Source organism: Bombina bombina, chromosome 1 (genome assembly GCF_027579735.1).
Source record: "Bombina bombina isolate aBomBom1 chromosome 1, aBomBom1.pri, whole genome shotgun sequence".
Lineage (NCBI taxonomy): Eukaryota > Metazoa > Chordata > Amphibia > Anura > Bombinatoridae > Bombina > Bombina bombina.
The window spans coordinates 820238583-820265581 of NC_069499.1; positions in this window are offsets into that span (position 1 = coordinate 820238583).

Genomic DNA, 26999 nt, shown 5'->3' on the forward strand with positions numbered 1-26999 from the left:
CTAACACTGTCCCTATTTACTGTTCCGTTAAAAGATTACCTAACAATAACATTCACCTAACCAACTAGTCCCTAACACTTTCCAAACGCTCTCCCTCTGATACTGTCTCTCTCTCTCTGAACTCCTTCCATCTGACCCTAAGGAAAAAAAAAATATATAAAAAAAATTTAAAACAACAAAAAAAAGTTAAATAGAAGGAAGAAAAACTAAATAAATAAATATACAGCAACCAACAGCAATAACATAATCAGTTAAAAAATATACACAAATCTATGTACACCAATGTTTCCATTTTTTAGTTTTCCAGATGCCTTCAGAGTCAGTTTCTCCCATACGCTTTTTGTCAGCACAAAAATAATCTTCCACGGATCATTCGAACACATGCACTCACATCCACCACTTCTCCCCCTAATAAGTAAAACATTAGGTACATCTCACAAATACTTTTTTACACAACATGCCAATAACCACAGCACTCTTAATTTTACTCTTGATACTCCACACAAAACCAAACATAATAATTCCATACATAATCAACTCTATCCCTGTTAAATCCATAATTGTGCCTTATATTTTCCGCTTGACTACATACATCCCCTGGATAATAACCATCTCCATCTCTGAAACTTCCTAGTTAACAAATGACCATGCACTGCCACACATGCCAAATCCTTCTGCCTATTAACCAAAACTTTCTCATTCACATTCTCCAATAACTGCACACTCTGATTCTTAGTCAGTCCACCAATTATATGCAGCTGCTCTCTATCCTGCAAAATTGCCATCACTTTCTTACTATCACACAATAAATTTTTTGAAACACCCATGAACAGATACTTCCTTTTTAATCTTCACATAAAACCATGGTGACTCAAAACACTCGAGCCTTCTGATATTTCTTATGCAGAAACCAAACCTTAGTAAAATACCACATGAAGCATTCATCCATCAATGCTATTGTTCATGCTTAGCCTTATACACATACTTGAATACTTGAGAATCTAAAACCTCTTCATTTCAGGCATATTCTTCCTCCGTTGTCTTTAACACATATTGGTCTAGATTACAAGTGGAGTGCTAAATTATCACATTCCTGCAGTAGCAGTAGCAAGATAAATAACCAGCCATTACAAGTGGCTGGTTATTGCTATTGCGAGCTCGCGGTAGCAATTTGCGCTACGAAAATTAACCAGAGATTAGATCTCTGGTTAATATTTAAAAATGCTGCCCATCTTACCCCCCTGCTATTTAACCCCCTCACTGTGCAAGGTTCTGATGCCATCTGTGAAAGCATTAGAATGAGGCTCCTATAGGAGCCTATGGAAGTGAGCTTTTGTGAGCGCAATGCTTCATAGCAATGTGAATGATAGCTCACATTTGCATTATGATTTACTTGTAATACCAGCACACATTATCGCGCGCTAGTATTAAAAAATGGAGGGCTGATATCACTTGCTCACAAGCGATATTTAACGCTCCACTTGTTATCTGGCCCATTCTCACAATTTTCCTCAAAAACTTATCACGAACTGGAAAAACATTATTAACATATAATAAAATCTGGGTCAACACAGCCTTTTCAATTAACACTTTCCCTTCCAAACTTAAATATCTACCACAAATAAAAAAGAATCTTTACTTTCACACATACATTTTTCCAACTTTCATCCCCATTCAAGTTATTATTACATTTAATTCCAAGTAGTTGAATAGCACCCTTCTGAAAATGCCAACCAATTAACTCCAAATCTCTCCACCCACCAAAAGCTTTCACAGCACATTACCCCAATTCACCCTAAATCAACTTACCATACAAAACACTCAATCTGAATTGTAGCTCTATTAAATATAGGTAGATTCTTGCAAGCCACAGTAACATCATCCATATAGCCCAAAAATTCAAACACCTACCACCACTTCAAGGCACTTCTACACCTTTAATAATGTTATCACCTCTTAATCTCTGTAACAAAGGCTCAATTACACAAATGAAAAGTACAGGAGGCAAAGAACAACCTTGCCTGACCCCAAAATAAACATATACTTTATCAGACAAAAAAACATTTACCAAAACCTTACTCACAATTCCATCATATCAATATGTAACCCATCCAAGCATCTTCATAGGTATACCTACTTTCTCTAAACTCCAAACATAAACTCATGATCAATTCTATCATATGATTTATTTTAAATCAATTTTAGCCACAGCAAAAATTGCTTAACCCTCTTACTGTACCATATAACATCCTACAGACACATCAAACACTCAGCAATCTGTCTACCAAGCACATAACACTCTTGTTCCTCACACACCATATTACCAGCCAAATTCTTAAATCTATCAGCCCCTATATTCACAATCACTTTACAGTCTACGTTCAACAACAAAAACTGTCTCCAGTTACTTAAATCCTTTTTTTTTCAACTTTCTTATACATACCCAATTCCGAAAAAAAAGTTGGCACAGTATGAAAAATGCAAAAAAATTGGAAATTTAATTAATCCTGTACTATACTGAAAACACAGTATTAACACATTGTTTGATGCTTTACTTGTGAATTTAATGTATTTTTGAAAATATACACTCATTTCAAATCTGATGATTGCAACACACTCCAAAAAGTTGGGATGGTCGACACATCACCTTTTCTTTTAATAACACTTATTAAGCATTTGGGCACTGAAGACAACAGTTGGTTAAGTTTAGTTAGCGGAATCTCCCCCCATTTATTGATTATGCATGTCTTCAGCTGTGGAACTGTGGCCTTTGTTGCCTTATTTTGCACTTCATAAGGCACCACGCATTCTCATTCGGAGACAGGTCAGGACTGCTAGTACCCGCACTCTTTGTTTACACAACCATGCACTTGTATTTTCGACAGAATGTGGTTTGGTGTTGTCCTGCTGGAAAATGTAGGGACGTCCCTGGAAAAGACGATGTCTGGATGGCAGCATATGTTGCTCCAAAATGTATACATATCTTTATGCATTAATGGTGCCCTCACAGATGTGCGAGTTACCCATGCCATAGGCATTGACACCCCCCCATACCATGACAGACACTGGCTTTTGGACCTGAGGCTGATAACAGCTTGTATAGTCCTTTTTGTCAGTGGCCCGGAGAACACAATGGCTGTTTTTTTTTTCAAAAACTATTTGAAATTTTTACTCGTCAGTCCACAAAACAGGATTCCACTGTGCTACTGTCCATCTCAGATGAGACAGAGCCCAGAGAAATCGGCGGCGCTTCTGGACAGTGTTGAAGTATGGCTTCTGCTTTGCATAGTAAAGCCTTAACTTGCATCTGTGGATGCAACGACGAATGGTGTTGACTGACAAAGGTTTACCAAAGTATTCCCAAGCCCATGTCAAGATATCCATTACATATTCATGACTATTTTTGAGACAGTGAAGTCTGAGGGATCGGAGATCCCACACATTCAGAAGTGGTTTAAGGCCTTGCCCTTTACGCACAGAGATTTAACCAGATTCCTTGAATCTTTTAATTATATTGTGCACCATAGAAGGTGAAATGCCCAAAATCCTACCAATTTGTCTTTGGGGAATGTTGTTCTCAAAGTGTTGGATTATTTGCTGACGCATCTGTTGGAAGATTGGCAAACCTCAACTTATCCTTGCTCTTGAAAGACTAGGCCTTTTTTGGAGGCTCCTTTTATACTTTGATTACATGATTGCCTCACCTGTTTCACATCACTTTCTTAATTAAACTTGTCACATCACTATTAGTCCTAAATGGCCCCTGTCCCAACTTTTTTGGAACGTGTTGCAGTTATCAGATTTGAAATGAGTGTATATTTTCAAAAATACATTAAATTCACAGTAAAGCATCAAATAATGCGTTAATAATGTGTTTTCAATATAGTACAGGGTGAATACATTTTTCAAATTACTTTTTTTTTTTTTTTTTTTGCATTTTCCATACTTACCCGACTTTTTCGGAATTGGGGTTGTACAATAAAATAATGACACTCCCTCTCATTAAATCAGACATTTAATTTTTCTCAAAAATCCATTTGCAAACCTCCAACAAACAATCAACATCCCAAAATTTACAATAAAAATCTACAGGCAAGCTATCACTTCCTGGAGTTTTGAATTTTTCAACTTATGAATAATTTCTCCCAATTCTTTCAAAAATGCTTCCCTTTCAAATTAAATACATCATGAATCACAGCTATATCCACATCTTTCTCTCCATACAGATTAGCATAACATTTCCAAAACTCATTCAAAATATCAGATTTACCACTAAATTCTTTACCAGACCCATCCAAAACACTGATAATACCTTATTTCCCAGACACATTTTTAAAGAAAAGTCTAGAGCATTTGTCATTTTTCTCACATGCTACCTTTCTGATTCAAAAATCTTCTAATAACTTTTTTGCTTAATCTTATTAACACATATATCCTTACCAAAATTTCTCAATTCCCTCAAAAAATTCAGATGCATTTGCCATCTTTCATACTCCAACCTTTCTCTTCTAGCTTTCTTATGACCAATACTGATAAAAACAATTCTTAATATCACCCTTAACTCATTCCCACCAATCAAGCACATTTTGAGAAGTCCATTTCCTCTTCCTCTTCCTCACCCGTGCATACTTCTAAACAAAATGCTAAGTACTCTTAACTTCCATACATCCTTGCCATACTCCACTTTTACTTCTAAATCTAGCTGACATTCAACACATACATGATGCGTAAATGGAATCCTAGTGGTCTTAGATCACCTAGCTTGAATATTCCTGGAATAAAAAAATAAAATCAATACGAGACTTTACTGACCCTTCCTCACTGAAGTAAGTAGAATCTTTATCAGGGCTTTTACTGACTCTGAACGCATCTTTAAGACCATGTACATCAATTATTTCAATCAAGTCTTTAGTTGACTGATCAAGAGAACCCTCCCCCACACATTTCCTATCTCCCTCACACAAAACACAATTAAAATCACCCTCCATAACTGTGAAACCCCTTCCAGCCAAAACCAAATCTAACCTAAAAAATAAATTAATCCTTTCTATTTTTTACTATTAATATATTAAACAGCCTATTAATAACTCTAATAAACTCAAAAAGCAACTAATAAAGCCTTCCCTCTAACAACATGTCCAACCCTTATAATTTTAAAACCACTACCCACAAACAAACCTTCCACACCACAATTTATTTCATTACACTTTGCTTCCTTAAATCCAGGAGAAAAAAAACACTACTGAAGACAAAAATATTGTTTTCAACTTAGACAAAACCTCAAAAATATAAGCACTTCTAGACAAAGAACCTATACTTTGTACATTTAATGAAGCAATTTTAAGTGACATATTTACATTTGTATATAAATTAAACAGTAACATGCACATTATTTTTGTTTTCAGTGCCTCTAAAAGGCTTCAAGATAAGCAGGTTGACCTTCTTTAGAGTCTGAAAAATCAGGAATCACCTTTGAACTCACAGGACTCTGAGAGTGCTCAAGGCTAGTACTGTTTTTAATAATATTGTCACTGTCCTGAGAAGCAAGTACAAGGTGTTTCTGCTTCTTCCCTTCAGAATCAGTAACCATTATACTAACTTCCACTCCAGCAACACCCGAATCAGGTGCTCCAAGATCTTCAATCTCTGAAATAATTGACTCTTCAAATTTAGAGTCCACTGAAATAGGAAGAACACCCTCCATAGGATTCTTGGATGATCCTTCTCCCAAAGCAACAGGATCAATTTGACCCAATGAAACACGGGCATAAGTTAAAACCTCTTGTTGTCATTTGGGGCATTATCTGGCCAAGTGTTTAGAAGAACAACACAAATTACACATTCCGGCCTGTGGGCAATCTGATGTCACATGCTCTAACTCACTACAGTTCTTAAATCCAACATCCTGTGAACAATCTTTATTTATTTATTTTTAATGCCAAAAATGGTAAAGTTCTGAGGAGGATGAGACTTCACTTCTCTAACTTCATCCAGATGAAACTCAACCCAGAAGCTTCTTTTACTATTAAAGGTGTCAAATTAATTTTTCATCCAATGCACTGATATAACAGTATTACCTTAACCATGATGATATTTTAAAATCCTCCACAAAAAGATTATACATATGGACAATGAATGCAGTTGATTTTGCCTTTGGCTCACTCCGAACAAATTCAAAGCCTGCGGAATCTGTTGGCGCTCTACAAATAACCAATAATAATAATAATAATAAAAAGCCTCTCAAGTCGGGATGATCAGCCATCTCCATAGCCAGCTTAAAACAAATGCATAACCAGCTTATCTGTTAGAAAAGACACATCATATGCTTCTTGCTGCACAAATGTCTGTATATAGAATACTTTCTCTGGCCATCTTCAAGACTTTATCAATCACTACAGGCTAGACATGCAGCAAACCACAGCTTTTCCTTCGTTCCTCGCCTATGAAAATATGATGCTGGTTTCAGATGCATGATCGCTAGCAAATAAGCAGATGAATCAAACATCTGGGAATGCTTCACCCCAATAGCAGCAAGATCAGAATAGAAGGGTATAGATATGAGGGGCAGATCCTGTGAGAGCCCTTCTAACAATTCCCTCTGTAGGCCTCATCAGTGAGGTGCAGCCATATTCCTCTAATCAAATTGGACAAGAAGTCCACGTTTACGGAGGGTAAGGAAGAAAGGATTTAACACATTAAAAAAAAACACAGAGACAAAAACTCATTTGTATAGTAATTTTGTGGCCATCTATCCTCAGCAGATGTGGCCCAACTAAATGTGAATTGTGAACAGCACTATTCATACCCCCCCCTGAACACCCTGCAGCATATGTACCACATAACTATCCAGAAAAATATGGCTGAGTTGGCAACCCTAACCAAAATCATTTTTTAAACCCAAATGTTAAAAATTCCTGAAAATGATAATTCTACTCCTTAAAATCAAAAAGTCAGTGTGCCTTCAAAAACAGCACTTACTCTATGTCCAACTTGTCTACTTATTTATGGTACTGTTGGTTTGTTTTATAACCTGCAATATTTTTCATAATTTATTTTCGTATAATATTAAGACTCATAGCATTTTAATCTTAAAATAATAATAAAGTATCCTTTTTTTATAGTCTGTAAATTTTCATTTTACTTAAAGGCATGGCCAGAAAACAACTTTTAATATTGCTGAAACCAGTTTCTAGTGAAAGCTGTTGATGTTTCAAGACAGATGCTAGTTGTCAGTATGTATATGAAGCATGCAAGTGGATGTTCTGTATCTTACATACACAGTAAAAGGTATTAGTGAAATCATAAAAACATTTGTATAATGTGCAGGTAGCACAGATTTTATTCTAAGTAAAACTGAAATACAATGCTGTGTTTGACCTGGATGTCTCTTTAGTTATTTTTCTTTACATAGTTGTCTTTATCAATATGTGAGGTCACTGTAAAATTACTATCTGCCAAATGAATTGTCAAGTGGCTACAAAATACATGGGTGCAATACATTTCTGTTGTGCATCTTAGGTTGCAGTATTTTTTTATTATGTATGACACTGTTTACTTCTTTTCTCAATAACATTATAAAATGTAAATCTGCTAAAGGATTTTTCAAGTGTCTTTTAGTTAATTTTTACCATCATCCCCAGAATCCAGTCAGCATCATCAGTGCAAGTTCAGACTTTGTTTTACTGTGATCTTTTTAATTTTTACAATACTTTTGTAAGATTTCATAGTAAACTTCTTCAAACTGAGGATGGAAATAAATTAGCTCCCTTGCAAGTTCTGGGTCAAGCATCCTGATTGGATGTTTAAAATTCCTTTACAATAGGATGTGACTACTGTGTAACATTGCCAGAGTAGAATGAAGCCAGCTTTCTCCAAGGATAACTTTCTGTATGGCTTGATTCATGTATCCTTCACAAAGATAAATCTGCCTGATTCCAGGTCATCTTCTCTGATGAGTTCAATTTTCAGCTTTGCCCAACAGCTGGCCAGATGGAGACCTGGAGAGGCCTACAAGCCACAGTGTCTCGCACAAACTTTAAAACTTGGTGGAGGATCGGTGATGATCTAGCGGTATATCTACACACACACACACTATATTGTGCATTTTATTTTACTGTTAGGTGTGCTAACCAAACAGGATTGATTGGTTAGTAATATGGGTTAATCATTTTACGCCATTGTAATATGGAATATTGAAGCTCAGTGCTAAGTAACTGATGTTTAATCATAGCATATGAAATGTTCTCAAATTGCATTTAATATACTGGTAATGATGGATGCGAAAAATGTCTTAGTGGACTAAAATAAAACATATTAAAAAAATTTTTTGGTTATAGACTGCTTGGAATAGTTACATGCAAATCATTGAATCATTGTTAAGCAGTGGACACATTTAGTTTGCTTGACGGGATAGACCATGGCCTCCATTTAACAAGCAGCGATATCTGCATCGGAGCAGAGCGAGACTGAAACACTAGTTAAGTAGCAGTAGTCGTAAGACTAGTAGCCTGTTCTCCTCATACCTCTCTTCTAATAATCTCCTGTTTGTCAGAGGGATACCTAAAATATAGGGCGCGATCCGATAAAGATCGTAGTTTGCGGCGCAAGAGAGGGAACCCCCGCCGCCCCGTAGTTTCAGCTCGCAACTCGAGCTATCAAATATACGGTGCCGTCAGAGGCTAAAGTGCCGTAAGTCTCACAAACCAGCGATGTCCAGAAATCTGCGTAAGCACAAATTTCTGGAGTCGCCAGTGACTTACGGCACTTTAGGAACTGCCGGCGCCTACAAAACCTGACTAAATTATTAAATCTCCCGTACTGTCTAACACGCCTCCCAAACATAGTCCAACACGTCTAACCCTCTATCCGCTACCCCCCCTCACTAACCTAGCAATAAAAAATGTATTAACCCCTAAACCGCCGCTCCCGGACCCTGCCGCCACCTAATAAAGTTATTAACCCCTAAACCGCCGCTCCCGGACCCCGCCGCCAGCTATATTAAATCTATAACCCCCTAATGTGAGCCCCTACCCCACCGCCATCTACCTTACCTACCCCCTAATATGAGCCCCTACCCCGCCGTCATCTACCTTACCTACCCCCTAAAGTGAGCCCCTACCCCGCCGCCATCTACCTTACCTACCCCCTAATGTGAGCCCCTACCCCGCCGCCATCTACCTTACCTACCCCCTAAAGTGAGCCCCTTACACCGCCGCCATCTATTTTAAAAATATTAACCCCTAATTTAATCCCCCTACACCGCCGCCAGCTATATTAACTATATTAACCCTAATTATATTAGGGTTAATATAGTTATTATATTATATATATTAACTATATTAACCCTAATTATATTAGGGTTAATATAGTTAATATCTTTATTATATTATATATATATTAAGTATAATAACCCTATCTAACTCTAACATCCCTAACTAAATTCTTATTAAAATAAATATAATTAATATTAATATTATTAATTAAAATATTCCTATTTAAATCTAAATACTTACCTATAAAATAAACCCTAAGATAGCTACAATGTAATTAATAATTACATTGTAGCTATTTTAGGGTTTATATTTATTTTACAGGTAACTTGGTATTTATTTTAACTAGGTACAATAGCTATTAAATAGTTAATAACTATTTAATAGCTACCTAGTTAAAATAATTACCAATTTACCTGTAAAATAAATCCTAACCTAAGTTACAAATACACCTACACTATCAATAAATTAAATAAACTACAAATATCTAAACTAAAATACAATAAAATAAACTAAACTAAATTACAAAAAAACAAAACACTAAATTACAAAAAATAAAAAAAATATTACAAGATTTTTAAGCTAATTACACCTATTCTAAGCCACCTAATAAAATAATAAAGCCCCCCAAAATAAAAAAAATTCCCTACCCTATTCTAAATTTAAAAAGTTCACAGCTCTTTTACCTTACCAGCCCTTAAATGGGCCTTTTGCGGGGCATGCCCCAAAGAAAACAGCTCTTTTGCCTGTAAAAAAAAATACAACATTACAACCCACCACCCATATACCCCTATTCTAAACCCACCCAAACTCCCCTTAAAAAACCTAACACTACCCCCCTGAAGATCTCCCTACCTTGTCTTCCAGCCGGGTAGAATTCTTCATCCGATCCGGGCGATGTCCAATCAAGAGGCAGAGAAGTCTTCTTCCATCCGGGCGATGTCTTCAATCAAGCGGCAGAGAAGTCTTCTTCCATCCGGGCGATGTCTTCAATCAAGCGGCAGTGAAGTCTTCTTCCATCCGGCGTTGTTTTCAATCAAGCGGCAGTGAAGTCTTCTTCCATCCGGCGATGTCTTCAAGCAAAGCGGCATCTTCAATCTTCTTTCTTCGCTCCTCCACCACGAAGCATCCATCCGGCACGAAGACTGAACAAGGAATGAGGTACCTTTAAATGACGTCCAAGATGGCGTCCGTCGAATTCCGATTGGCTGATAGGATTTTATCAGCCAATCGGAATTAAGGTAGACAAAAACCAATCAGCCAATCGGATTGAACTTGAATCTGATTGGCTGATTCAATCAGCCAATCAGATTTTTCTACCTTAATTCCGATTGGCTGATAGAATCCTATCAGCCAATCGGAATTCAACGGACGCCATCTTGGATGACGTCATTTAAAGGTACCTCATTCCTCGTTCAGTCTTTGTGCCGGATGGATGCTCCGCGGCGGAGGAGCAAAGAAAGAAGATTGAAGATGCCGCTTTGCTTGAAGACATCGCCGGATGGAAGAAGACTTCACTGCCGCTTGATTGAAGACATCGCCGGATGGAAGAAGACTTCACTGCCGCTTGATTGAAGACATCGCCCGGATGGAAGAAGACTTCTCTGCCGCTTGATTGGACATGGCCCGGATCGGATGAAGAGTTCTGCCCGGCTGGGTGAAGACAAGGTAGGGAGATCTTCAGGGGGGTAGTGTTAGGTTTTTTTAAGGGGGGGTTGGGTGGGTTTAGAATAGGGGTATGTGGGTGGTGGGTTGTAATGTTGGGGGGTGGTATTGTGTTTTTTTTTTTACAGGCAAAAGAGCTGTTTTCTTTGGGGCATGCCCCGCAAAAGGTTTTTTTAAGGGCTGGTAAGGTAAAAGAGCTGTGAACTTTTTTAATTTAGAATAGGGTAGGGAAATTTTTTTATTTTGGGGGGCTTTATTATTTTATTAGGGGGCTTAAAATAGGTGTAATTAGCTTAAAAATCTTGTAATATTTTTTTTATTTTTTGTAATTTAGTGTTTGTTTGTTTTTTGTAATTTAGTTTAATTTATTTAATTGTATTTTAGTTTAGATATTTTTAGTTTATTTAATTTATTGATAGTGTAGGTGTATTTGTAACTTAGGTCAGGATTTATTTTACAGGTAAATTGGTAATTATTTTATCTAGGTAGCTATTAAATAGTTATTAACTATTTAATAGCTATTGTACCTAGTTAAAATAAATACCAAGTTACCTGTAAAATAAATATAAACCCTAAAATAGCTACAATTTAATTATTAATTACATTGTAGCTATCTTAGGGTTTATTTTATAGGTAAGTATTTAGATTTAAATAGGAATATTTTAATTAATAATATTAATATTAATTAATTTATTTTAATAAGAATTTAGTTAGGGATGTTAGAGTTAGATAGGGTTATTATACTTAATATATATATAATATAATAACGATATTAACTATATTAACCCTAATATAATTAGGGTTAATATAGTTAATATATATAATATAATAACTATATTAACCCTAATATAATTAGGGTTAATATAGTTAATATAGCTGGCGGCGGTGTAGGGGGATTAAATTAGGGGTTAATATTTTTAAAATAGATGGCGGCGGTGTAAGGGGCTCACTTTAGGGGGTAGGTAAGGTAGATGGCGGCGGGTTAGGGGCTCACTTTAGGGGGTAGGTAAGGTAGATGGCGGCGGGGTAGGTGCTCACTTTAGGGGGTAGGTAAGGTAGATTGCTGCGGTGTAAGGGGCTCACATTAGGGGGTAGGTAAGGTAGATGGCGGCGGTGTAAGGGGCTCACTTTAGGGGGTAGGTAAGGTAGATGGTGGCGGGGTAGGTGCTCCCTTTAGGGGGTAGGTAAGGTAGATGGCAGCGGTGTAAGGGGCTCACATTAGGGGTAGGTAAGGTAGATGGCGGCGGTGTAAGGGGCACACATTAGGGGGTATGTAATGTAGCTGGCGACGGTGTAGGGGGATCACTATAGGGGCTTATACTTTTAATGTAGGTGGTGGCGGGGTCCGTGTGTGGTGGTTTAGGGGTTAAATACTTTATTAGGGATTGCGGCGGGGGATCGCGGTTGACAGGTAGATAGACATTGCGCATGCGTTACGTCTTAGGTTGTATTTAGCAGGTAGTTTAGGGAGTTACGGGGCTCCAATAGACAGCGTAAGGCTTACTACGGCTGCATTTTGTGGCAAGGTGAAAATGGAGTAAGATTTCTCCATTTTCGCCACGTAAGTCCTTACGCTGTATATTGGATACCAAACTGCGCTGGTTTGGTATACCTGCCTATGGCCCAAAAAAACTACGGGCGAAGGCAGAAATATACGAGCGTAACTTCTAGGTTACGCCGTATATGTGATACCAAACCAGCGCAAATTTCGGCATCGCCGGCTTTTGCGGGCAACGCTGCATATCGGATCGAGCCCATAGTGTTTTGAATGGCTTCAAGTTGATAATATAAGCCACTACTATTGCAAGATTAAAGCAATTTATTGTATAAAATCTATACACAAAAATAAAAAACTACACAAATTGGATTACAATGTGGCTTCATTTCACCAGCTTGCCAGATATTCCTATACAGTAGACCAAAGTCCCTGGAAAATATATGAAGATAAAAAGAAATAAGAGGGGTGTCTTTGAAACACAAAACATTTCTGTTGTGATTCAGACAGAGCATACCAATTTAAAAATTGACTTCTATTATCAAATTTGCTTTGTTCCCATGATATTCTGTGTTGAAGAGATACCTAGGTAGGCATCTTAAACACTACATGGCAGGAAATAGTGCTGCCATCTAGTGGTCTTGGAAATGGATTACATTCTTGCAAAACTGTTGCTATATAGTGCTCCAGAAATGGGCAGGATCCTAAGCATATGTCCCTGCTTTTTAACAAAAGATACCAAGAAAATGAAGAAAAAATTATAATAGAAGTAAAAGAATGATGTTTAAAATGACATGCTCTATCTGAGTCATTAAATAAAATGTTTGGGTTTCATATCCCTTTAAGGACCTGTGTCTGCAAAGGGTGTTTTGAAAAAAAACAAGATAATGGTACCAGTGATATATGTATTCTTTCTATTTTCTGTATAGCTCTAGTGTCATTTTATAAAAGTCTCAAAGTCTTTAAAAAAGTATATTTTAGCAGTAAAGTATTTTCTTTCCAACTCCCTGCTTTTTCTCTTGTTATAATTGCTGTGCTCCAGAATCAATTCATTCTTTGCAGTGTGGCTTTCTAACAATTGACCATTGCTCTAAACTGGGAGAGATTTTTCGTTAATTTCATTGTAATTCTGTCCAATTTGTAGACAATGAAAGAAACAGGACATTGTGCTAATTATAGCTGTTGACTGCTTGCACACAGCATGATTCATTCTGGTATTATTCAGGTGTTTATAAAAGAGATAAATAAAGTTCAGATCATTTGGTGTAGTACATCCTTTCTGCAATTAAATTACATTTCATGTGATTTCTAGCATTCCAGGTCATAATACAGTTCATTTAGTTCATTGTTCACTTTATAACTTTATACTATAACGGCAGCAGTTAAAACATACCTGTACTGTTCTACCTCATCTAATTGACTGTGATAAATACGGAATTTTATTTTTTAATCTCAAACTATTTTTTCTTTTAATAATCTTTTGTAGTTGCTTTATTTATATTAATTAGATTCTTAAAATGTCACTTTATTTAAACATATAGGAGATATTCTATCAATCTATTTTTCACCAAAAACTTTATTGAAGAAAAAATAAACATGGCTTGCTAACAAGAGGAGCAGACGTATGTACAGAGAGCTCCTCTGCCTGATCAATAATAGATATATGTCCAATTTTATAGCAAACTAATCTACTAAAAATTTCAGGGGTCTGAGATAACTACATTTTTTAGCCCTTTACAGAGAAAAAATCTACTTTTTGCTGATTTCTGAGCTTCTTTAGCAGCCCTAGGGGTGGAGACCTACAGCATCTGACGAGACTGTGTGGATACGAACTTTCCTCGTAACTGACGTGTATTTTCCCCATAGTTATTACCACAAAACTATGGAAATTGTGTTACACAAGCTTGAAGAGACCGTCTGTGAGGTCTTGGAAGAACACTACTCAGAACTGAGACTACTATTGATGCAACTCCTCAAAAAGGTCTTCCCCCCATGTTGCGCGCAAGATGGCGGCGAAGAACCAGGACCCATTTGTGGAAAACAAGATCCTTCATTTATACCTGTTGGACTCCAAAGTCAACTTCCTAACCTTCATATAACAAAGTCGGCTGAAAAGTCAGAAAGCTATAAGCTGGGAAATCTATTTGTCACGGAACCTGCAACCCGTTTACGGCCTCACCATGAGATAGGGAACACGGTACCTCTGGCAGTGGCTGGCGTCTTAGTAGGAGATTTCATCAATCATTGCGGTCCGTGCGATGAAATACCGCTAGGCTGGATGAGAATCCCAAACCTTAGAAGCACTATGCCGGTATCAGAGGAAGTTAGAGGCATGGAGCTGACTACCCATGCGGATATTCCTAAAGAAGCCATAGCATACAAGCAGAGCGCATAACCAATTTGTGCTCAGCGCTCCAGTGCTGGGTAACAATTTACCGATAGCCTGACTTTTGTTGCGGAGGAACTATGGTGAGCCCATGCATTCAGTCTCATATGCTCTCCTCCTTGGGGCGACTACCGGAGACTGGAGTAATATTTGCCTTAGGCATAGGCTGAAGAAACGGTTGTATAACTTTTGACAATAGCCTGCATTGACTGTCAGGAACTGTGTGATGAAATCCCTCTGCTCGCATTTAAAAAGGTCTTTGAGCTAAGATCTCACTAAGGGGAACATTGGACATAGTTTAATATTCTGTCTTATTTCTCGCATAGTAGGCAGGGTGTTGGGTTTTTTTATTTATTTTTTTGTTCCTTTCTTGGGCAAGGATTGCTGTTATCTTTCAACCTATTTCCTGATTGAAGTTGGTTTGAAGACTATAGTGTTGTTGAGTGCCTGCACTATTACTCATTTGTTTAACTGACTCAGAGTTCATGTATCTTCATTTCTCAGTAATCCTTATCTTGCCGTGTCCCACTCTCTAGGAAGGTGTATGTTCTGAAACATTTGTAATTCCATTCTTTATAGAGCATCAAAGCTAACATGTACAAACTTTATAGTGAGTACTTCCTTCTATATATATACTATCGTGTCATACCTGGGGTTGTTTTTCTTTTTTTTTAGCCTGCTATAACAATATAGGTATAGATAATTACCCCATCTTATTGTTTATCATATATTCACCTGTTTACTGTTAATGTTTGTGTTTTTAGCGCATCTGTCAGCATCTTAAATTCAGTATTGTTATATCAAATCCATAGTTATATAAGAGCAATACATAATATAATCTACTTTAACCATTGCTATTTATTTTATGTTTAAGGGATAGCTTCTTATAAACCTCTTTACAAGAGATTCATAGCTTCCTTATGACATTGCCTTCTCACTACATCCAGGGAAATCTCCTTATAATGTTATTTTTTGGTACTGTACTTATATCCACTGAAAATGTTTATGTACAGTGAGGGAATACTTAGTCTTTAACCCCTTAATGACAACTGACGTACCAGGTACGTCATGCAAAAACTAACTGTTAATGACAATAGACTTACCTGGTACGTCAGTTGTCTAACAGAGTGCTGGAAGTGATCACAATCGCTTCCAGCAGATCTGAGGGTATTGCAGTGATGCCTCGATATGGAGGCATCCTGCAATACCCCTTTACAAGCCTCCGATGCAGAGAGAGCCACTCTGTGGCCCTCTCTGCACCGCCGGTAGTGATGGTGCCGATGGTGCCGTTGTCTGGGTGGGAGCACTGGGAGGAGGGAGCGTGTGTGCGCGTGCACGATGCGCGCGTGCGTGCACGATGTGCGCACATGTGCACGGGCGTGTGTGCACGGGGCGCGCATGCACAGGGCGCACGGGCACGCATTAGCCACACTGACACCAATGAAGGAAGGGGAAAAAAAAGTTAATTTTTTTTTATATATAAAAGGATCTGGGAGGGGGAGGGGTGGGGGTATTGTGGGGGGCTGCTACACTACAGAAATAATTAAAAATAAAAATAAAAGTTACAAATAAAATTAAAATACTTTGGTTTGTGGGGCCAAACTAGGTACTGGCAGACAGCTGCCAGTACCCAAGATGGCGGTAATTAGGTAGGGGAGAGGGTTAGAGAGCTGGAGGGGGGGGATCAGGGAGGTTGGTGCTAAGGCAGGGGTCATCACAACTAAAATATTTTATTATTTTTATTTAAAACAAAAAAACAACAACTTTTATTTAGTACTGGCAGACTTTCTGCCAGTACTTAAGATGGCGGGAACAATTGTGGGGTGGGAGAGGGAAGAGAGCTTTTTGGGAGGGATCAGGGGGTGGGATGTGTCAGGTGGGAGGCTGATCTCTAAAATTAACCCAGCAAGCTCCCTACAAGCTACCTAATTTAACCCCTTCACTGCTGGGCATAATTCACGTGTGGTGCGCAGCAGCATTTAGCGGCCTTCTAATTACCAAAAAGCAACGCCAAAGCCATATAAGTCTGCTATTTCTGAACAAAGGGGATCCCAGAGAAGCTTTTACAACAATTTCTGCCATGATAGCACAAGCTGTTTGTAAATAATTTCAGTGAGAAACCTAAAATTGTGAAAAATGTAAAGTTTTGTTTTATTTGCTCACATTTGGCGGTGAATGGTGGCATAAAATATACCAAAATGGGCCTAGATCAATACTTGGGGTTGTCTACTACACTACACTAAAGCTAAAATTAACCCTACAAGCTCCCTACAAGCTCCCTAATTAACCCCTTCACTCCTGGGCATAAAACACGTGTGGTGCACATCGGCATTTAGCGGCCTTCTAATTACCAAAAAGCAACCACAAAGCCATATAAGTCTGTTATTTCTGAAAAAGGGGATCCAAGAGAAGCATTTACAACCATTTGTGCCATAATTGCAGAAGCTGTTTGTAAATAATTTCAGTGGGAAACCTAAAGTTTGTGACAAAATATGTGAAAAAGTTAACTTTTTTTTATCGCATTTGGCGGCGAAATGGTGGCATGAAATATACCAAAATGGGTCTAGATCAATACTTTGGGATGTCTTCTAAAACAAAATATATACATGTCAAGGGATATTCAGGTATTCCTGACAGATATCAGGGTTCCAAAATAACTAGCGCTAATTTTGAAAAAAAGTGGTTTGGAAATAGCAAAGTGCTACTTGTATTTATTGCCCCATAAATTGCAAAAAAAGCAAAGAACGTGTAAACATTGGGTATTTCTAAACTCAGGACAAAATTTATAAACTATTTAGCATGGGTGTTTTTTGGTGATTGTAGATGTGTAAAAGATTTTAGGGGTCAAAGTTAGAAAAAGTGTGTTTTTTTCCATTTTTTCCTCATATTTTATCATTTTTTTTAGTAAATTATAAGATATGATGAAAATAATGGTATCTTTAGAAAGTCCATTTAATGACGAGAAAAACGGTATATAATATGTGTGGGTACAGTAAACGAGTAAGAGGAAAATTACAGCTAAACGCAAACACTGCAGAAATGTAAAAATAGCCATTGTCATTAAGGGTGAGACAATTGAAAAATGGTCCGGTCATTAAGGGGTTAACATTCAAGGGCTGTGTAGCCTAGACCTCGTAGTAAACAGCACTATATCCTTCTGTAGATACTTATAAATGCCCTATATCTAATATAACTAAACACCCAATTTATGTTTAAGCTGTATATAACACCAAGATCTATTTTGCATTAGGGCAACTTGAGGAAAATACCACTCATTTATAATCTAATTATATATTTGTCAGGCTAATTAAAAGGTTTCTATACCTAATATATTTATTTTTCTTAAGGGCTTGGTTTGAGTAACCCTTACACACTATTTCTGCTTTGCTTGCTAGGCTTATTATATACTATGGATACAATTGTTCCATAAGCTATTATATCAGGCATTGTGTATACTTTATATCACGTAGCTGCTATTTAACGCCGATATTTTATTTCAATTTATAATTTAGCAGTTATCTTGCCTGCTTTTCATGCCCTCTCCCTTTAATTTTAAACAAATCATTTTAGCATAACTACCCTCCCCTCTAAGTTTAGTAGATAGCTTAATATATTCTTACTCTCATTCAATAGAATGTTTATATTATACAGGTACATCTTTTGGACTTCCATTACATTATACAGGCACATTCCTAGGGCTTTCATTACATTATTTGCTGTACACGTAGGAATCAGCTACATTAGTTTTTAGGTATGTTATAATTATAATGAGTACATCTGGAAATTTTACTTAGCAACATCTTCCCTTGTGCTAGTTCACTGGGGGTATGCCATACCTATATTTTGCTACCCATTTACCTATGTATATATAGATTGTAACACTATGTCAAAACTAGATATCTATATAGACATACTCATCTATCACATTCTACGCCTGTGATAACCCAGGTATAGGCTTAATGTCCCATTCTAATATACCTATAGTAACTACCTAAAAAGAGACGCAGATGGGTTAATTAGTTAAATTGCTATTGTTCTCATATATTATTGCTCCCTAATTGATATATGTATTTTGAGCTTGTGGCTATTTTCTTAAGAAAGGGCCTAAGTGTAGCACTATAAATCCATTCACCACTTGTACTTTATATTATTAATACCTGACGTTATATATAGTTCTTCCTATATGCATACTGCCGACTCCATTCCTCATCATCTTGATCACTTCACTATTATAATATAGATGGCTCCGCCCCCCCTTTAAACTTAGTTACTAACTTATACACTCTAGTTCAATAACTTATAGTTTAAGCTGTGCTTACCCATTAATTGTTATTGACTATTCCTTAACCCCCTCCCCCGATACTATATACTCATTTATTTTATTTATTTATTAAGCTCATAAAGAGCTACCCATCTGACAATCAGCTATATTTTACATTTCTAGACCATTTGGCCTCAAAATTTGTCTTCTAACTTGTCAGTCTACTATGCTATTGTATTGTAAAACAGAGGTTTCACTAGCCTACTTACCGTTTATTTTATAATTGTTGAAACATTTCCCTTTATTCTGTTTGTATCCTTTTATTCTTTTCTGTTGTTAAAAGGCGATCAGTGTTCCATGTTTGTTGTGCAAAACCTCAATAAAAATTATTTAAAAAATAAATAAATAAAATAAACACAAACATACAAAAGCAAGGTTATATGAACATCTTTTCCATTACTAATGTGTTCCCGATGCTCTGCAATTAGCTTGTTTTCAGGTAAAGTCTGATCAAAGGTGCACTTAAAGGGACATTAAACCCAACTTTTTTCTTTTGTGATTCAGATAGAGAATACAATGTTAAACAACTATCTAATTTAATTCTATTATCTTATTTGCTTTTATCTTTTGATATTTTTTCCTGAAAAGCATATCTAGATAGGCTCAGGTGCTGCTGATTGATGGCTGCACTTAGATGCCTCGTGTGGTTTGCAGACCCATGTACATTGGTATTTCTATAACAAAGGATAGCTAAAGAATGAAGCAAATTAAATAATAGAAGTACATTTGAATGCTGTTTAAATTTGTATTCTCTGTCTGAATCCATGTAATAAAATTTTGGGTTTAATGTCCCTTTAAGATTGTCCTCAGACAAGTCTATGGGATAGTTATACAAAAGTAATGCCCTATTAGGTGGGCAGTGACTAAATGCACTTGAACTGCCTGGCATGGGCACATTTGCTTACCCTTTTGAATGTGTGAATCTACATTTTAACAGCCTTTACGTGTTTATATGATGGTAGTCTTTAAATAAATAAAAAAACACTTCAACAGCAAAACAAAGCAGCAGTGGATTACAAAACATTAATATGTAACAAAACCAAAATAAAAGCTTATTCTTTGTCAGTCTTTTCTTTTTATCCATTGAGTCCAAGAAAACAAAATATTCCTATATACAGGGTAAGGATGGGCGAATGAAACAAATTTTAACACATTCGTTCATTCAAATCAAATTTCGAATGCTAACATAACATTCTAACATTCAATTTTCGAATGTTCGGTTTCGAATTTTACGATTACATTAGAAAATATTTCTAATGCTTTCTTTAAATGTAATATTCAAATTATGCAATATTCGAATTCGAAAAATGTATTTATTATTTATTTATTAAACTATTGAACTTCTAGATAGTATTTGTTAAATAGAATGTTAAATTTGAAATTTCTAATGTAGACATTCGAATTCGAAAGGGACATTCGAAAACTGTAAATAGCATTTGATTATAGAATTTTTAAGAATATTCGTTCGTATCAACATTCGGATTTGTAATTTGAATTTCGGTAATAACATTCGTTCTAACATTCAAATTTGGATATTTACACATTCCTCCATCCCTAATACAGGGCACCTCTGCCATCCGATACCAGGTCATAGGTAAGCATCATGTAAACACTCTAGTTTTCACAAGAGGGGGCTGCAAAATACATCAAACTTTCTCAAAATAACTGAGCACAATATATCAATCAATAAAAGCAATATCTATATGTATTGACTTACCAAGTAGAGAGATGCTGTTATTATACTTACTCTCAGTTGGACTTTCACTCTCCTTAAAATGGGTCATTCTAATGAGTGTTTATAAGTTTCTAGTTTTAAATAATACCCAAGGTCAGAATGTAAATACCCCAAAAATGTATAGTACTAAAATTAAAGTCTGTCCTAAAGGTCATGTCACCAATGTATATTTTAAACCAGAGACAGAAAAATAAAGCAGATATCTCATACTCATAGCCATATGTAAAAATTAACCATTCACTGGATATAGAAGAAGGGGAAGAAATAAAAGAAGAATTGATATATAGAATGTGCAGGTTCTAGAGTAGTTGGAAACCAGAGAAGTATGTTGAAAGACCAGAAAGCTGCAGACATATAGCTTTATAACCATAGGAGAGGCCCATGATTAATAAATTACTTTATGACTTTGCTGATACATCTTTAGGAGTATCTGTAATTATCTTCATTGATCTCATGTAATATTCCTAATAAAATTTCACTGAATTAATTGTGTGCGCTTATTGGGTTTAAGCTGGTTAACTCTGATTTCTAATGAATTTACATCATATGTCTGCTAAACAATTACATTGAGCAAGCGCAAACACACACTACATAAAAATTACTAGCACCCAACTGTCCATAAACTTTATCAAAGAAATTGATTTTATGGTGCACAGAATTCCTTGGCATGGTTTGATTTATTTCAGTTATAGTCCAGGTATGTATAAAAAAATAACATAATATTTTCATTAACACGCACATGCAAATATGTCAGTATCAAACCATCTCAATTTTTCTTATTTTTATATTTATTACTTACATGACGTGTACATGGATAACAACAATTCTGAGGATGATTAAAGGGATATTAAACCCAATTATTTTCTTAAATTACTTAGAACTTGCAATTTTAAGCAACTTTCTAATTTATTCCTTTTATCAATTTTTCTTTGTTCTCTTGGTATCTTTATTTGAAAAGCAGGAATTTAAGCTTAGGAGCTGGCCCATTTTTGGTTCAGCATCTGGGTAGCGCTTGCTGATTGGTGTAGCCAAGGTAGCCACTTATCAGCAAGGGCTAACCAAGGTGGTAAAACAAAAATGGGCTGGCTCCTAAGCTTAAAGTGTCAGTAAACATTAAAAATAATGTTATATAATTCTGCACATAGTGCAGAATTATATAACATTATATTAGCGCAATCTTTATAAAACAAAATTTCCCCTTTGAATTTTAAAAAAACCCTGCTGTTTTACAGACCCACTCTCTGTGATCTGCTGAGCGGGTCTGTTTTTTTCAAACAGCGCATCGGCCAGCTGTATAGTCACAGCCCGGCCCAACCGCGCCATAGCATTATGTGCAGCTCGCTCCTGCTCTGTCAGACAGCAGGAGCGAGCTGCACTTAGTCTTATGGCGCAGTCGGGCCGGGCTGTGACTATACAGCTGGCCGATGTGCTGTTTGAAAAAAAACAGACCCGCTCAGCAGATCACAGAGAGCGGGTCTGTAAAACAGCAGGGTTTTTTTCAAATTCAAAGGGGAAATTTTGTTTTAAAAAGATTGCGCTAATATAATGTTATATAATTCTGCACTATGTGCAGAATTATATAACATTATTTTTAAGGTTTACTGTCCCTTTAAATCATTGCTTTTTCGAATAAAGGTACCAAGAGAACAAATAAATAATAGAAGTAAATTAGGATGTTGCTTAAAATTGCATGCTCTATCTGAATCATGAAAGAAAAAAATTGGGTTCAATATCTCTTTAAGTTCAATGGTATAGTATGAAAAGTCTATTCTTCACATATCTGTCAGAGTAGGAAATGAACATTAATTCCAAGATTCATCATAATATCTTGTATACATTGTTTTTTATTATGTGGTTTTGGTTATGACAAAAATTAGGATACTTTTGGGAGTCAAAGTGATCTGCAAAAACTATTATTTTTTTATGATGATATCGTAACTAAACGTGATCTGTATACATTTCACTTAATTTATATTGTAATAATATTATATTATAATATTAGAGTGATATAATTTATCAATCAGACTTTTTTGACGATTCTGGAAGTCACAGTGATTTAAGATTGTAAACTCAATTTAATTTGTATGATGACTTCTGAAATACTGTGACATGATATAGCAAATTTAATTTTATTTTTATATTGATCTTAGAATTTTTAGTGATATAAACCAAATTCAAATTAATTGTAGGATGATCTTGCTTCACCACTCAGGATATTTATTTCAGAGCTATGCCTTTTGTACTAGTTTCTTGGCTTAACAAAGAAATAGATCAAATATATACTATTAAATCTAGTAGTTTATTTGATTGCTAAAATTAAATGTATTTCTATGGTCAATTTATACTGACAAAATCCAAAAATAACACATACACAAAAAATTTGCATTACATATTTTGTTCACCTGGAAATATCACATACACAACTCAGGTAGTTTTCTAATTCAAACAACCAAATGTGTTTTAACTGCTCAGAAAATGAGGTTAAAAAAATAAATAAATCACTATCTATATAATTTTTTTTATATGGAAAAATGTTATGGCATGGAATGGGGACCATAGAGTGACAATGGAGGTGGCTTTAGTAGTAAGAGAGAAAATAAGAAACTAACAATATTTACTAACATACCAGTTTATCAATGACCTTCTTTGTACATCCTAATTTACCACAGTCCTCAGCTGTGAGTGTCATACAGAATTAAGGTAGAATAGTGTCACATTGGTGACACATAAATTCCTAAAATATACCAGGTGCCTCATACTGCAAAAAGCTGAGGTTCACTGCTCTACATTTATATTAATTTTCCTGTCGTAGCTGAAAATAGTCTTGTATTTTCACTCTGTTTTATTGTCTTTGTTCAGTGACAGTTTCTTCTATCAGTACTGATTCCAGTGACTAAATTATCTATATATGATTGCTGTCTGGACTAGAATTGCCTAATAGATTGTCTATATTGCTATGTTATAATGTGCAGAGTTTCAGCATAATCATTTCTGCATATGATAGTTTTTACATTTAGGGTGGCATACAACTAATCATGAACATGAAATATTGTTATGGGGGTGAAATGGTAATTGCATTCCCAATCAAGGTGGTCTGAGAAACCTTTTTATAATTGTTCTTCTGTCTTCATGCAGTTTTCATGAGGAAATTCTGTAGGTTAACATCCTCACCAAGCATCTAAAGAATAAATATATTCCTCATGACAGGTACATAAGTGGACCAAATAACTGCATCCATAAAAGAAAAGAATTGCTTAATCTAACAGCTGGAAATGTGAAAATCAGATGTCGGCAACATGAACTGCATCATAAGATCAGCTCAATGTCAATCGATCTCACAGCACATGCAATTTAGTTCCTGGGACAAGTACTATGTTTTATTGCTTGGCAGGTTTAGCTTAATTGGGTGTTTGTCACCTGTATGAATATGAAATGATAAAAAAAGGTCTAGAGCCAAAAAATGTAATGGAAAATTTCCTTTAATTAATTTTATTTATAATAGAAAGTATGAACTTCAGCCTACAGCTCTCATATATTACCAAGTTTTGTACAAAAAGTGGTTGGTAATTGGTGGAGATCCTTCCTGGAACAATGTTCTTTATGTGATTCATTTTAAATCAGCTGTAAAGCTGAATATGTCTGTCAAGGAACAAAGCACACATGGAAAGTCTAGCTTTCCTTTGAAGCTATATGGGACTTTTTTTTTCTAAATTTACACATAATATAATGCTTGGTTTTTCTTTGTGACATGTATTTATTAAAAAAGCATTTTATAGTGCCCTGCTATATATATATATATATATATATATATATATATATTCATGTTTTAATTTATTTCTATTTATCAATCTATTTATATAAAAGAAGTCCTAACGGACTGACTCATCAACGCCCAGCTCAAATAGTTTAACCTAGGAACGTGAAATTTCAAAAGTATATTGCTTTTATGATGTAGGCACCCAATAAGGAAGGATTTTTTGGAAATTACATTCCTAAGGGGGTGAAAAAGGTTGTTGTATTTTATAAGGATACCTATATCTCAAAAACTGAATATGTTACAAATGTGAAAATTGGTATTTAGATTCTCCTTTAAAAATAAAGAAACACATGTTTTACCATTTCCAGAAAATCAACTTAAAGGGACAGTCTAGGCCAAAATAACTTTCATAATTCAATAGGGAATGTAATTTTAAACAAGTTTCCAATGAAAGCTTAACCTAGGAGGTTCATATGCTAATTTCTTAGACCTTGAAGGCCACCTCTTTTCAGGATTCATTTTAACAGTTTTTCACCACTAGAGGGTGTTAGTTCATGTATTTCATATAGATAACACTGTGCTTGTGCACGTGAAGTTATCTGTGAGCAGGCACTGATTGGCTAAACTGCAAGTCTGTCAAAAGAACTGAAATAATGGGGCAGTTTGCAGAGGCTTAGATACAAGATAATCACAGAGGTTAAAAGTATATTATTATAACTGTGTTGGTTATGCAAAACTGAGGAATGGGTAATAAAAGGGATTATCTATCTTTTAAAACAATAAAAATTCTGGTGTAGACTCTCCCTTTAAGGGCGGTGAAAAAGGGGGGGTGATTTATGAGGATACCTATTTCTCAAAAATCGAAGATGTTAGACGTGAAAATTAGTATTTAGATTCTCCTTTAACAATAAAGAAACACGTGTTTTACCATTTCCCAAAAAAGCCACTTAAAGGGACACTGAACCCAATTTTTTCTTTTGTGATTCAGATAAAGCATGCAATTTTAAGCAACTTTCTAATTTACTCCTATTGTCAATTTTTCTTCGTTCTCTTGCTATCTTTATTTGAAAAAAGAAGGCATCTAAGCTTTTGGGTTCAGAACTCTGGATAGCACTTTTTTTTATTGGTGGATGAATTTATTCACCAATCAGCAAGGACAACCCAGGTTGTTCACCAAAAATGGGCAGGCATCTAAACTTACATTCTTGCATTTCAAATAAAGATACCAAGAGAATGAAGAAAATTTGATAATAGGAGTAAATTAGAAAGTTTCTTAAAATATCATGCTCTATCTGAATCACAAAAGAAAAAAAAATGGGTTCAGTGTCCCTTTAAGAGGGGTGAAAAAGGGGAGGGGTGATTTATGAGGATACCTTTATCTCAAAAAGCAAAGATGTTACAGACGTGAAAATTGCTATTTAGATTCTCCTTTAAAAATAAACACTTGTTTTATCATTTCACGAAAATCCACTTAAGGGGGGTGAAAAGGGAGGGGGGATTTATGAGGATATCTATATCTCAAAAACGGAAGATTTTAGAAAAGTATATATTTATAATTATAATTTAAAATCTTCATTATAAAGTAAGTTTACATGGCAAATGTCTTGCTCCTAACGACAGTAGTTGTCTAGATATGGATATCACTAAAAAAAATTATGCTCTTCTTTCACATCTGACAGTTGATTCATAATATATAATTACAATTTAACCCTTTAAGGACACAGCTTTCAGTTTGCTCAATTGTTTTATGACTGAAAAATTCTGTCACATGTCCTTAAGAGGTTAATATTAAAGTAAATGTAAACAGAATTATAATAAAAATAGACACACGTCATTGTGAGTGGTCGCATTTTTCGCTATTTTTTACTAATCACAAAATTCAAGCGAGCGAAGCTGCGGGCAACAGCTAGTGTATATATCATTTTATTAATTTTTCTCTTACTAGAACCGGGGTCCTCTATAGTAAAATGTAGCATTTTTAAGTTCTTAGAATAATAATAGCCAATATGGAAATTACAGTTTCCAACAATATCGACCTTATTTTAAGTTAGATTTTGATATGCTTTAATATTATAAAGACTTAAAAAAGGCTTGTTTTCTTTTTCATCCCATGACATCAATTTAATTTGGATATTGTTTATTACAACTGTATTGAAATAAAGCCACTACTTAGAGAAAGGCAAATGCTTCCAATAAGCATTTGGACCAGATACCTAACTTTACAGGGAATAGACATGTGCATTTTGTTTCGTTACGAATTTGTCAAATTCGGAGATTCAGATAGATTCGAATGTCCAAATTACCATAGCACCGAATCTAATGAATAAATCAGAATTAGTTCGGATTTATTCGTAACATTCGGATGGCCATG